At 35.3% G+C, this 15,308-nt stretch overlaps 1 pseudogene; it reads right to left on the bottom strand.

Annotated features, from left to right (window-relative positions):
• Window positions 1-10,870: 10,870 nt before the first annotated feature.
• Window positions 10,871-12,427, bottom strand: LOC148938481 (protein adenylyltransferase FICD pseudogene; annotated as a pseudogene).
• Window positions 12,428-15,308: the final 2,881 nt, after the last annotated feature.

The raw sequence follows: 15,308 nt of genomic DNA, 5'->3' as shown, positions 1-15,308 counted from the left end.
TAGGCAGAATGTTGTAGTAGCTGCCACTTTTCTTGATTTTAAAGCCAATATATTTCCCTTGCTGTTCAAGCCAAGGGACATAAATTTTACTATGCAGAAGTTTCGGACAAGGCGGTTCTAATGGTGTACTTTTTGTTTTGATCTCACTCTTTTTTTAAGAACTATGGGTTTTTATATTTCTTAACATTGGACGTGATCGTCTCTTACTAGGTTGCTAGCTACCGCTGCAACCCGGATTTTAACTCTATAATCTTCGAACATTAGAAGCTCTAAACCTTTTATAATTTATAATGAACCACATCGATCCTTTACGTAACTTTACTATACATTCAAATGATTGTCTTTTAATGTAATCACTGTGAATATATGGAGGCAATATTGTCCTTTACTTAGTTTCAGCTTAAATTCGATGATCGAGCCTTTATGTAAAAATTTAAACTTCTTTTAAAATTTTCAGGTACTTTTCTAATTTCAATTAAAACATTAACATTGGTGATGACAAATCGGAAATATTTTTGCAGTTTAGATAATAATAGCTATATCTATTACGATCTAGGAGTAGAATTTGTGCTCAAACACAAAAAAAATTCTCCATTTCATATAACAATCACTTTTTATAAAAGTAACTCTTTAAAGTAAACAAATATATTTTGTGCGGTAGAGTTCGTTCATTACTATTACGTTTAAGCAAATGAATCCTAAATTTTATATACCATATTGTTAATTTGACAACTTTAATTAATGATGCCATAGTGCAAGTGGCTAATACGATCGGCTGTTAACCGAAAGCTTCAAAGCCACACGGGGTCATTTTTTTAGTTTTTAATTCAGCTTTTAATAAAACCAAGATTCCAACGATACTTACAAAATACCAATTTACAGTATTTATCCCTTACTTATGATCTCCTAATGATCGTCTTTTGATATAACTTCAGTTACTATGGACTAAAGTTTGTTCTTTAATGTAAAAATTACACTTCGTTCCTCATTGTAAATTCTTTATTATAAACCCGAATAAATTTATTTAACAACAGGGATTTCCAGGTAATAATTTTCTTTCTCACTTATTAGTTTTCAAGTGACTCAAAGCACTACGTAACTTATTTTAAAGATAGAACTCTTTCTAATTGATTACAAACAGGAAAAAGCCTATGGCTTTTTCTACTTTGAAATAGTAAGAGACTAGCCTCAAACAATTAAGCAGCTAACTAAATCAAATGTATGTAATGGGTTTTTATTCCAATGATCGTCTTTTAATGGAAAATTTTAATATATTAACCTTAAATATAATTTAAATATAAATGTACAAGCCTATGCTGTAGTTAAGTTGCCTACACAAGATAGTATAGGCAAGAGTTCGTTCCTTATGATAAAACCTTTAAAATGAGCCATTGAACAACTCTTTACGATGTTCCTGTGCCAAGCTATCTGTGGAAAAAAAGATGCTGTTTACGCAGAGTGCTGTAGTAGCTGCCACTTTTCTTGATTTTCAGGCAAATATATTTCCTTTGCTGTTCAACCCAAGGGACAGAAAGTTTCCTATAGGGGTTTCGGACAAGGCGGTTCTAATGGTGTACTTTTTATTTTGACCTGACTCTTTTTTTAGGAGTTAGGGGTTTTTATATTTCTTAACATTGGACGTGATCGTCTCTTACTAGGTTGTTAGCTACCGCTGCAACCCGGAAAAACATCGTTCTTTACTCAGGCAGTGCTAGCCCACTGCCTATCTGATCTGACTCATTTTTTAAGGAGTTATGGGTTTTATATTTCTTATCGTTCTTTACTGTAAAACAACCCGAATACTGCTGCAATCTGAATAGCTTGCAGCTATCCCTGGAACCACCATATATCAGTTACTATGGGCGAGAGATCGTTCTTTACTGTAAAAAACCCGGATAATATAAACCACCTTATATTAGTTACTATGGGCCAGAGATCGTTCTTTACTGTAACATTGATCAATCTTTAACATTAATTATAATCTTATTTTAGCTACAATGGGCTGGAAGTTTGTTCTTTAATGTAAACAAAGTCTAACGTATGTAATGGTTTGTTATTCAAATGATCGTCCTTTTTTTTTTTTAATAGTAATAGTAATTTATTAACACACACAAGGACAATACATTTTACTCACTACCGACCCAAGAACCTGGGGTCAGGTTGTCCTAAGGGTAGGCATATATCAAAATTTCATATTCACAACAGAAATATACAACCTAGGCCTAAAAAAAATAAAATAAAAGAAAAATCATTCCCCTTCGCACGCGGTTCCTACCACCAATCACAAAATCACTATACTTGTCCTCCAGGTACATAAAAAAAAAAAAATAAAAAAAAAAAAAAAAAAATTTTAAAAATCATATTTCTCATATAACATTCCTTTTATTTTATTATTAAAATCCTTCAGATCCCCTATTTCTCTTAACTCTTTATTAACCCCATTCCACAACTTTAATCCCCTATAAATAGGCGAGAATGTCGATCTGGCAGACACCACGAGCGGGGCATGTAAATTTTCCCTTTGGCGAGTTTCATGATCATGAATCGAAGATCTAGCTTTTAGCATTCCTGAAAAGCAAGACGGTAATAATTCATTATTATATTTGAACATAAATTGAAGGCTATAAAAATCTCTAAGGCCTGCAGCAGGTAATACTTTTACATCAATATAGGTAGCTCTAACAGATACAAGATTTGATTTACCAGTCAACACACGGATTCCGTTATTTTGGATCACTCGAACTCGATTAGTAATTGATGGAAACGTACTCAGCCAAATAGATGAGCAATACAATATATGTGGATGTATAATAGAAAAATACAAAGTGCGAAGAACAGAAGGGGGTAATACATGTTTCAATTTACGCAGTATTCCCAGATTACGGCACAGGATTCCTGACACCTTTTCAACATGTTTCCTAAAAGATAGTGTTTCATCTAGCATAATACCCAAATATCTAACACACTGATCACGCTTAACTTTACCTTCCAGGTAACTCACTTCTTGGATCCATGGGTAGTAATTAGATGTACGCGAAAATATTACAAAACTGCTCTTAGATGGGTTTACTTTTATTTTATTAACTCTTAGCCAGCTAGACACTTGATCTAAACACTGTGTCATTAATTCAACTAAAAGGCGTTCTGTTTTTGCAATGCAGATCAATGAAGTATCATCGGCAAATAGAGGTACTGTAACGTCACTGTCACTGTGAAACATGTCGCTCATTTTAGTTTTCGCATCCTTCAGGGACAGTACAAGATCATTTACAAATATCAAAAATAGCAAGGGGCCAAGAACGGACCCTTGTGGCACACCACATTTCATATCTACAACGGAAGAAGTAGATCCATTTATTCGCACATACTGCTGCCTATTAGACAAAAAACTACGTAGGAATTCAAGAGCAGGCCCTCTAATCCCATAAAATTCACATTTTTCAAGCAATATACCATGGTCTACAGTGTCGAAAGCTTTTATAATGTCCAAAAAGATGGTAGACACTTTAAAACCAAGGTCCAGGGCAGTATTCACAACACCACAGAGATAAGCCACAGCTTGTTCGGTCGTGCGTCCATTTCTGAATCCAAACTGGGTGGATGTTAGTATTGAATGGCACTCTAAATAATGGTACAACCTCCGGGAAAAGCACTTTTCCACAAGTCTTGACATGACCGGTAAAACGGAAATCGGGCGATAGTTACTTACCTCACTGTGATCACCCCCTTATGAACCGGTGTAATTCGTGCCAACTTGAAACAAGATGGAAATACTCCCTGTTTAAAACAAAGATTTATTAGGTTAACTAATACATGCGATATAGCTGGCCACAGATATTTAATTATCCGTAGAGACAAAATGTCACTACCAGCTGCACTATTTTTCATGTCGAAAATTATTTCTTTTACTTCACTCTCGGTCACCGGTTTCAGGTAAACTGAAAATTCTGTTTCGCTATTTCCAAGGTAATGTTGGAAAGGGCGGTCGCCATCCACTATTCTTACTCCCTCAGCCACATTATGTCCAACTGTAGCGAAGTGGTCAACAAATTCTTGGGCTATATCAGACGGGTCACTTAATTCTGCACCTACTCGACCAATAATCTGATCCGGGGCGACTGTGTGGGGAGGATTTATGAGCTGTTTAATTATCCGCCATGTTTTATTGGGGTTTCCAGCTGCATCACCAAACTTTTTCTTATAATGAGCTTCCTTTGCTTTTCGCAAAAGTCTATTTAATGTATTTCTGTAGTTTTTGTATATCCTTTCATTAACATCACTAGGTTGTAACATTTTCTTTTTAAACAGCAAATCCCTTCGATTTATTGATCTGAGCAATCCTTTTGTCACCCACGGCTTCTTAGGCATTTCTCTGCGAGCTCTTTTCCGTACCTCTTTAGTGCAACTATTCAGCAGATTAAGCAGTTTATTATAGAATTTCACAAACTTCGCATCAGCATGATCAGGTAGAGCTAGCTCTTCATCCCAATTAACATCCATTATTTTGTTTTTACAATCACAGAGGGCACTAGGATCCAGTACTTGTGTAATCTTATTAAACCTGCCATTTACCGAAGGAGAAGTCTGCGTCGATGTTGAATATGAGCCAAAAACACCAAAGTGGTCCGAGGTATCACTAACCAGGACACACGGATTAGAAAACGGTACATTTGTAAAAATGTTATCAAGGCACTTCGCAGTTGACGCAGTTACTCGAGTACTTACATTAATTGACGGAATCAGGCCATAAGAAATCATCATATCTAATAGAAGATTAGTCTTTTGACCAGGATCAATTAGGTCCACGTTTAAATCACCCATCAAAAAACAAGGGGTCTCCACTGTAATCTTCTCTAGCTGCTGCTCAAGGAGGTACACAATTTAATCAAACGCACTCTATGGTGGGCGTTATGAAAAAATAACAAAACATTGTATTTTATAAATCTTAAACTTTAACAAACACGACTCAAATACCATTTCTTTATAAACCGACATATCACTTTTTACCGTTACCTTAATATCCGAGCGAACATACGCTGCCAATCCCCCATGTTGACGAAGCTCCCGATTTTTGGTGAATAAAGAGTATCCAGGAATCCGCAGCAATTCAGAATTATGCTTGTTAAGCCAGGTTTCCGTAAGGCCTATTACCTGAAATACAGAGAGACTAGATATATCATTAATAAAATCAAAGCTGGAATTCAACCCTTGGCAATTTATATGGAAAATACTGATCTGCTTCTCATCCCCCCGGCTCTCCGAAGGGACATCACTCAAAAACACATACCTTGAATCCTCACATGCCAGCCGACAGCATCCACCAGGATCAACGTTCTCGCTCAAAATTTCATTATATCTTTCAAAACTTACTTTTTTACTTTCCAACTCCTTAAAATCAGGTGTACCTGGAGGTGATTCATTCATTCTAACCAATTCTTACAAGAAACCTTGCGTGCGAAAGAGGGAACCAATAAAGCATATAAAATGTCCACGGCATTCGGTTACAAAAAACAACACATAAAAAAAAAACAAATTCCAATTTACTCCCAACCATCTGGTCATTCATAAATAATGTCAATATTCTTTTCCAAAATAGAACTATATTATCGAACCAAATTCCGGTCGCAGTTAACGGGCATTGGTAATTTTCACCAAAACACATACAACAAAGAAACAAAAACAAAAACACGTATTGGGTTTCTGCATTCGCAGTTTCGCCCATTACATTCCCTAATACTAGTGGGTATCGTAGCTATTTAAAATCATCAAATTTATTAACACACATTTAATAACAAAAAAAAAAAAAAAAAAAACCAACAAAAAAACCAAAGGGAAAAAAATATCTTTATAGGAAAATAACGAAAATAATATTTAACTGAAAAAAAATCATAAATAATAATATAAATTAATAATGCAAATAAAATAAAAAGAATATAAAATAGACTAAAAAAAGAGAAAATAAATTCAATTAAGAACAATAACAATCAATAGTTATCACTAATCAGCCATCACTTCACCAGGTGCGTCAAACCGTCCGCCACTTCTTTCTCCTCGCATACGCTCTGGACTATCTTTATTGCACAATTTACTACGCAATTCACTTTCGTTATTAGGAAAATAACGAAAATAATATTTAACTGGAAAAAAAAATCATAAATAATAATATAATTAATAATGCAAATAAAGAAAAAAAAAAATACGGAAAAAATAAAATGAGAAGAAAATAGACTAAAAAAAAGAGAAAATAAATTCAATTAAGAGCAATAACAATCAATAGTTATCACTAATCAGCCATCACTTCACCAGGTGCGTCAAACCATCCGCCACTTCTTTCTCCTCGCATACGCTCTGAACTATCATTATTGCGCAATTTACTGCGGGCAAACTGATCTAATTCAGGAATAGAATCTTCATGTGAGTATTTCGCCAGTGAACCATTAAGTCGGTTAAAATTCAGCGTTGGTGGAAAGCTTTTCGATACCCAGGCTTCAATACCGATTTCACGGAGTTTAATTTTCTTACGCAGGAGGTCATTTCTCATCTTTCTGATTTCAGGAGGAGCGTCATCACTAATGTAAATATCGTGAAACCCAGCAATTGTCTTGCCCCTTAGCTTTTTAGCGCACTTCAGAATTCTCATTTTTCTCATCTTTATCAGCAACCTCAACTTTAATAAACTTTTTTAGTTTATTAACCTGAAGCACTTTGAGGCGTGGTACCGGGGATAGCTCAAGTCCTTCTGTAATGATACTCGTGCAAATTTCCATAGCATTTTGTTGATTATCAGTTGGTACATTCCACACAATAATGTTGCTCTGAAGTTTTTCAAACTCCATCTTTGCAAGCCGGCATACTGTCTGGTTAATAGCGGACCTTTGGTTACTAATTTCATCTGTCATTATTTTGTACTGTTCATTAAGCAAATCCTTCTGATTTTCGATCGATGATATACGCTGGTCGCTTTCCACGTTTCTTTTCTGAAAGTCTGAATTTGAAACCTCTAGTTGCGTAACACGATCACCAAGCGACTTAATTTTATTTTCAAGTGAGTCCAGTTTATCACCATTGCCCTTGACAAGACTTATTAACGTGTTAATTTTTTCACCAAGACTCGATAATGTCACATTTTGAGACGAAGTTGAACTAGCCGACAAGTTTAGGAAACTTGGCATGTCATTTGTGGGATTATCACGCCTCCTTTTTCGTCCCATTTCAACCACGCAAAAAGAAAAAAAGAAAACCAAAATTGGGCTTGGCTTACCTCAGAAAGGATTGAATTTTTTATCCACGCCAATCCGAACGTGCAGTTCGCTCAGCCACCGTTAAAAGGGCACGGCTAACACCCCTCACAGCTACAGAAACAGCTATCCAAATTACAGGAACATCGGCAAAACAGCAATGACTTTACCGTTAGGCACAACCAGTCAAAACTGATTCACTTGCAGCAGCAAAAATTCACAAATCGCCACTGGCATCTGATACAGCCACGACACCCACGAACGAGGTCTTACTCGGTCAAGAGCATAATGAAGACTGAGCCATATTGATTCTTTATGTCTTATCCTATAAAGTTAATTGATCCAAAATTGTATTGGATAATTTTCAAACATTTTTATTACGTCTTAGAAACCATAAACTGAATGGTATATTTATATTAGAAATTGCATCGGTCCAGTGGAGATGGACTCGTCCTTCACCTAAGAAGGATTTTAGTTCAGAACACTAAGAGTTAACGATCGATCTTAAATGATAAAATCACAAACAGGATAAAGCCTATGGCTTTTTCTTATTTGGAAAAATAAGAGACGAACTTCGAAGAGTCAGGCAGCTAACTAAGTCTAATGTTTGCCATGGTTTGTTCTTTAGTAGGTTTCAGCCATCTCTACAGCCATGATACTGATGAAAATTATATAATCCCTATTTACTTTTCAGTTAACATGGGCTAGATGTCGTTCTTTACTATAAATGTTTTTAACCCCGTTAATGTTCTTTAAAATGAGCCATTGAACACCTCTTAGGATGTTCCAGTGCCAAGCTATCTGTGGAAATACTAACCTATACTATAATTAAGTAGCGTATAAGATTTAGTATAGGCAAGAGGTCATTCTTTATTATAGTTTCCTTTAAAATGACCCATTAAAAATAAACTAAACCGTTAACCATTAATAATAACCTGGTTACAAACAGGAAAAATCCTATGGCTTTTTCTTCTTTGAAATAGTAAGAGACGAACCTCAATCAATCAAGTGGCAAACTAATTCCAATGTATGCAATGGTTTGATACTCCAATGCTCGTATTTTAATGTAAAAATTTTGCCAAAAGTTCGTTCTTGACTATAAAACTCTACTAACCTATACTATAGTTAAGTGGCCTATAGAATTTAGTATAGGCAAGAGGTCGTTCTTTATTATACATTTTTTGCAAAAAAACTGATTTTATTTTAATAATAATTTGTTTTAATTACAAAAGGTTTTTAACCCCGTTAATTTTCTTTAAAATGAGCCATTGAACAACTCTCTACGATGTTCCAGTGCCAGCTATCTTTGGAATTACTAACCTATATTATAATTAAGTGGCGTATAAAATTTAGTATAGACAAGAGGTCGTTCTTTATTAAATAAGGGCAAAATTAAAAATTATATTCAGAAGTCCAAAAACATGGCAACAATGCTGACTGATCTTAGTAAATTTAGAAAAATTTTACGAATTTTTTACCGGGATTACGAAAAATATTCAAAATTAAAGATTAAAATTATCTCTGAAAGAATGGATTTTGTTGAAAAGTCAGCTAGAGATGCTTTCGCAAAACTTCATAGTAATATCCAAAAGAAATGTTGCATGTTTAGTGAAAAGCTTCCAAGGTATGAACCGGCAACTGTGGAACAGTTTATAGATGTAATGGGAAATTTTATAGATCACTGTGAATATATGGAGGCATAATTGTTCTTTACTTAGTTTCAGCTTTAATTCTATGATCCAGACTTTATGTACTAACTACATCCAAAGACTATGACGTCATTGTTTAATATTGTATATAAAAAATTAAGTTTTTGTAAAAAAAATTAATTAAAAAAAAAAATTAAGTACATATAGCGCTAGATCTAGAGATTTCCTTTAAAATGAGCCATTGAACAACTCTCTACGATGTTCCAGTGCCAAGCAATCTGTGGAAAAGAAAGAAAAAAATATCCCGTTTGTGGAGAATAACGTGGTAAAAGTCAATTTTCTTGATTTTCAAGCCAATATATTTTCTTTGTTATTCAAGCCAAAGGGCGGTAAGTTTCCTTTATAGAGGATTCGGACAAGGCGGTTCTAATGGTGTACTTTTTGTTTTGATCTGACTCTTTTTTTAGGAGTTGGGGGGTTTTATATTTCTTAACATTGGAGGTGATCGTCTCTTACTAGGTTGCTAGCTACCGCAGCAACCCGGATTCCAGTTAACAAATAATTTTTTTGTTAAAACCCCCAAAACATTACTGCATTTTAAATAATAATGGATAATTATATAAAATGAAACCGTATTGACAAACACCATTTATGATGAACTATATCGTTTCTTTATGTAAATGCTAGCTACCGCTGCAACCCTGCTTCGTTCTTTATTATAATAACTACCACTGCAACCCGCATTACAAACAGGAAAAAGCCTACGGCTCTTTCTTCTTTGAAATAGTAAGAGACGAACCTCAAAAACAGTCTCTAGCTAAGTCCAATGTATGTAATGGTTTGTTATTGTAATGATCTTCTTTTAATGTAATTTCATGAGAAATATGATTCTATTTTAAAAATAATTTGTTTTATAAATGCAAAAGGTTTTTAACCCCATTAAATCTCCTTTAAAATGAGCCATTAAACAACTCTCTACGATGTTCCAGTGCCAAGCTATCTGTGGAATTACTAAACTATGCTATAATCAAGTAGCGTATAAAATTTAGTATAGGCAAGAGGTCGTTCTTTATTACAATTATAAAAGTTTACAAAGTGAGTTAATAATACCTGGGGAAAATGAAGCCATTTCCAGAGGTTCTTCGAAAGTCTTGTTTTACTGAGTATAGCACCTTATCTTGGTAATTTTTTTCTTCGTCTGGTGCTTTGGCAATGATGTTCTAGTTGGAATGATGTTTTGGGTTTGGTAAGCATATTCTGTTTTTTCATACGACTTGGGTAATTCTGTCGAGCAATTCAAAAAAACGTTCTCTGTGGGAGGAGCAGAGGTAAGAGAACTTGTGTTTTATTTTCGTGGGAAGAGGGGGTTCTTTTTCCATTTCCTCATACTAAAGGCCGTGTGTAACCATTTTTTTTTTTTTTATATATCTTTGGTTAGTGTGCTAAAAACTGTGAAAACAGATACTGTGACATCTAGATCTTTGGAAGTGGTAAGGAAGCCTTGAACATATTGAGATGGAGGAGGAGCGTGTACAGTTGAGCAGACCTTATGCGGTTTGGTGCTGCATAGAGTTAGCAGTAGTAGTATATTTTAACCAGCTCAATCTTTTTATTTAGTTGATTTACATTGAAAAGTTACTGCTTTTTTGTTTCTTGTGTGAATTCTAGATCTGTTTTTTGTGCAATTGGAAGAATTCTTCTGCTGTCAAATTTATGTAGAAATGCTCAAACATCTACAAAAGCAACAAATCAAAGAGTAAAATAAAAAGCAAAGAATGATATTGGAATTAATAACGGGCAGCAATAAGACATATAACAAGACAAATTTAAGAAGAAGACGAATTACTATGAATGAACAAAACTCACACAAATTAAAACGAGCAATCAGACCCAACTTGAAAACGAGTTGAAACTACAATAAAAACAATTGAGTCTTTTATACTCACAAACAGCTAATGTGTCTTTTACGCTTGGACTCGGTCCTCACAGGGGAGCGATCGGGGACCGGTCCTCAACATTCACAGGAAGACCGATTAATTTAAATACGTTTGCTCCACAGTGGATGCTCTAGACATTTTCTACCTCTAGTGCAAGATGAAATACTGGGTGTGACATGGCCAGAAGAAAAACATTTAGCGTTTCTTCTACAGAGTGAGCAACAAACCTAATGAAAGGACGCACATCACCCTGCTGAGCAATTTCTAGAGCTTGGAAATACGAACTCTTTTCTTCTTTATCGATAATTACGAGAGGAAATTTAGCTCGCATTATCATTAGATTCATTAGAAGTCTGGAAGTTCTTCCATTGCCATCAGTAAATGGGTGAATTGATACCAGCTTAAAATGAGCAAGTGCAGCGTATTTAATCGGATGTAAGCTTCTCGCGTCAGTTGAGTTGAGCCAGTTGATAAATTCAGTCATGAGAAACCTTACTTCTTGTGGAGGTGGAGGCTTATGACCGTTAACAGACACCTTGGTATGACGGTAAACCCCTCTTTCACTGGAGTCTACCAGACGCAGCACATAACTATGTATTTGTAATATGTCCTCCTCTGATATATCGCCTGGTTTGTTAAGCAGAGCACTCGAGAGATATTTTAAAGCGTTATCAATTCCAAGAATCTCATTATATTCAATTAAGCTTTTATCGGGCATAGGGTTTCGACTTTCAAGTACCAAACGTATCTGTGCTAAAGTCATAGTATTACCTTCAATCCCGGCTGTATGTTAAACATAGCGAGACTTAATATCATTTGAAACTTCTTTAAAAACTGCTTCATCGGGAAACGTCACAATTTGATCTTTCTTTCCTGCAGTATTCTGTAGCAAACACTCATCAAGTTTGTTTACTAAAGGCAGCGTTCTCTTGTGATTCTCTAAAGCTCGGGAATGGCAAGGAGATATACTTAGGGCTGTTTGGTAATAAAAATCTGCTATGTCTTGTTCTTTCCAGATATTCACCATAAGAGTTCAAAATGTCTGAAAGGCCAGGTGCTAAATCTCAAGCACGCTGGACCCGGATGCAACCCAGATCTTACTATAAAGTTCGATACCATGAACTGTTTGATTACAAACAGGAAAAAGCCCTTGGCTTTTTCTTAATTGGAATAGTAAGAGACGACCTGGCTACAACCAACGATTATGACATCATTGATCAATCTGTAGCAAGACTATAATTAAGTAGACCCATCCTTCATATTAGTCTAATGGAGTGCTTTGTAGTTCAATTACTATAGGCTATAGTTCGTTCTTTACTATAATGATATTTTCCATATGTTCCGGTCTTTTAGGGTAGACATCAATAACCCAGTGGGCAATGTACAAATCACTACTCTGTGGATCGTTTTTAGCAAGCTTTTCAAGCTCCTCATACCTTTTCAGTGTCCTCTTCACCTCGCTCTTTTTCGCAAGGTCAATATATCTAAATTGCCTAGAAACTTACATATTCTGCATTTACGACGAACCCTATTGATCCTTTTATGTACTTGTAGCTACCCTTGGCGCCACTGTATTTACTGTAACTACCCCTAGAGCCACCATATATCAGTTACTATGGGCGAGAGATCGTTCTTTACTGTATTTTGATCTGACTCTATTTTTAAGAGTTTTGGGTTTTTATATTTCTTAGCATTGGACTGATCGTCTATTACTAGGTTGCTAGCTACTGCTGCAACCCAAATTCACATATATATTTATTTATGAGAGGCAGCCTGGCCGAGTGGTCCAAGGCACTGGTGTTAGCCACCAGTCTCTTCAGAGGCGTGGGTTCAATTCTTACCGCTGGTATACGATTATGTTTGAAAGACTGCAGTGTGAAAAGACATCAAAATGCAGTTTTTGGTGGAAAAATTTATTCTCTTTTAGAAATAATTTATTTTAGTTACTATAGATTTTTAACCCAATTAATTTCCTTTAAAATGAGCTATTGAACAACCCTCTACGATGTTCCAGTGCCAAGCTATCTCTGGATACAAAAAAAGAAAAAAAAAGAAAAAAAGAAAAAAATATCCCGTTTAGGCAGAATGTTGTAGTAGCTGCCACTTTTCTTGATTTTCAAGCCAATATATTTCCTTGCTGTTCAAGCCAAGGGACAGAAATTTTACTATGCAGGGGTTTCGGACAAGGCGGTTCTAATGGTGTACTTTTTGTTTTGATCTGACTCTTTTTTTAAGAACTATGGGTTTTTATATTTCTTAACATTGGACGTGATCGTCTCTTACTAGGTTGCTAGCTACCGCTGCAACCCGGATTACTATTGAGACAAGTAGCTATCCGGGTTGCAGCGGTAGTTAGCAATCCAGGTTGCAGCGGTAGCTAGCAACCTAGTAAGAGACGATCACGTCTAATGTTAAGAAAATATAAAAACCTATAGTTCTTAAAAAAGGAGTCAGGTCAAAACAAAAAGTACACCATTAGAACCGCCTTGTCCGAAACCCCTGCATAGTAAAATTTCTGTCCTTTGGCTTGAACAGCAAGGGAAATATATTGGCTTGAAAATCAAGAAAAGTGGCAGCTACTACAACATTCTGCCTAAACGGGATATTTTTTCTTTTTTTTTCTTTTTTTTCTTTTTTCTTTTCCACAGATAGCTTGGCACTGGAACATCGTAAAGGGTTGTTCAATAGCGCATTTTAAAGGAAATTAATTGGGTTAAAAATCTATAGTAACTAAAATAAATTATTTCTAAAAGAGAATAAATTTTTCCACCAAAAACTGCATTTTTGATGTCTTTTCACACTGCAGTCTTTCAAACATAATCGTATACCAGCGGTAAGAATTGAACCCACGCCTCTGAAGAGACTGGTGGCTAACACCAGTGCCTTGGACCACTCGGCCAGGCTGCCTCTCATAAATAAATATATATGTGAATTTGGGTTGCAGCAGTAGCTAGCAACCTAGTAATAGACGATCAGTCCAATGCTAAGAAATATAAAAACCCAAAACTCCTAAAAATAGAGTCAGATCAAAACAAAAGTACATCATTAGAAATACCTTGTCTGAAACCCTACTAGATAAATAATGAACGTCATCATAGTTTTATATTAGAGCTATGACGTGAATAGAGTGACGTCATAATTAGTATATAAGGAAAGTCAAAACTGAAAATTCTCTCATTCTTGATTAGAATAATGGTTAGATCGAAGCAAGCTATACACAATTTGAAGAAAGAGTACTACACAAACAACAGAGCTAGTATCTTGAAAAGAGAAAAGCAAAGGTATTCAACCGACCAGGCGTATCGAGAAGTAAAAATTGAGAGAGCAAAACAAAGGTATTCAACCGACCAGGCGTATCGAGAAGTAATAATTGAGAGAGCAAAATCAAACAGTTCGTGGTAACGAACTGTAAGTAAGGAGCGACCCGGCTCAATGGTAACCGAAACTCTAAAAAACGGGATTTTGATACCAATAGATACATCAAAAGAATCAAATTTTAATTCTGATTTCAAATATATAAATTTCATTAAGTTTAATCTTACCCATCAAAAGATACGCGCCTGAGAATACTTGGCTTATTTTCGAAAAAAGGGGAAAAGACCCCCTAAAAAAAATAGAACCTTAATGAAAATCACACCATCAGATTAAGCGTATCATAGAACCCTACTGTAGAGGTTTCAAGCTCTTCTCTATAAAAATGTTGAATTTTCCATTTTTTGCCAGAAGAAAGATCACGGATGCGTGTTTATTTGTTTTTTTGTTTGTTTTTTTTTTTTTTTTTCCCATGGGTGAAAGTAACCAACCATTTGTACAAGAAAAAAATTGGAGGGCAAAATTGAACCGAAATTAAAATTTCAAGTTCCCATTTTAATTGAAAAAAAAAAATTGAGGGCAACAAGGCCCCCTCCCACGCTCATTTTTTTCCCAAAGTCACCCGATCAAAATTTTGAGATAGCCATTTTCTTCAACATGGTCGAAAATATGATAAAAATGTCTTTTAAGATGACTTGATCCCCCAAAGTCCCCAGGGGGAGGGCTGAAAGTTATGAACTTTACTCAATGTTAACATATAGTATTGGTTCTTGGGAAGTATACAGACTTTTTCAGAGGAGATTTTTTCGGGTCGGGGGGGGAAGGAGCGGGGCGGGCGCTATATGGAAGGACATTGCTATGACGGGGGCGCCGGATTTCCCAGCATTATTAAAGAAAAAGATCAGGAATTAAATAAAAAAGAACAAGTTTTTCAACTGATCAACTGATTGTGATTAAGAGGTCATTTTTAAAGAACTGGAAAAAAAATTCGAACTATAGTTTAAAGAGCAGGGTATTGACTAGGGGGCGAACCCCCTAATATACGTGTTAAAAATTTATGAATATAGAAGTTCGTTACGTAAGTTAATTCTAAGTTACGTATATTTATTACTAATAAAAACGTTCGTAAATAAAATTAAACAAGTTTCGAAAAAGCCATTTAACCAAATATA

This window comes from Artemia sp. Qi Xiang Cuo, unplaced genomic scaffold (assembly GCF_049724085.1).
Source record: "Artemia sp. Qi Xiang Cuo unplaced genomic scaffold, ASM4972408v1 HiC_scaffold_3223, whole genome shotgun sequence".
NCBI lineage: Eukaryota > Metazoa > Arthropoda > Branchiopoda > Anostraca > Artemiidae > Artemia > Artemia sp. Qi Xiang Cuo.
This window is presented reverse-complemented; position numbering and strand designations above follow the sequence as displayed.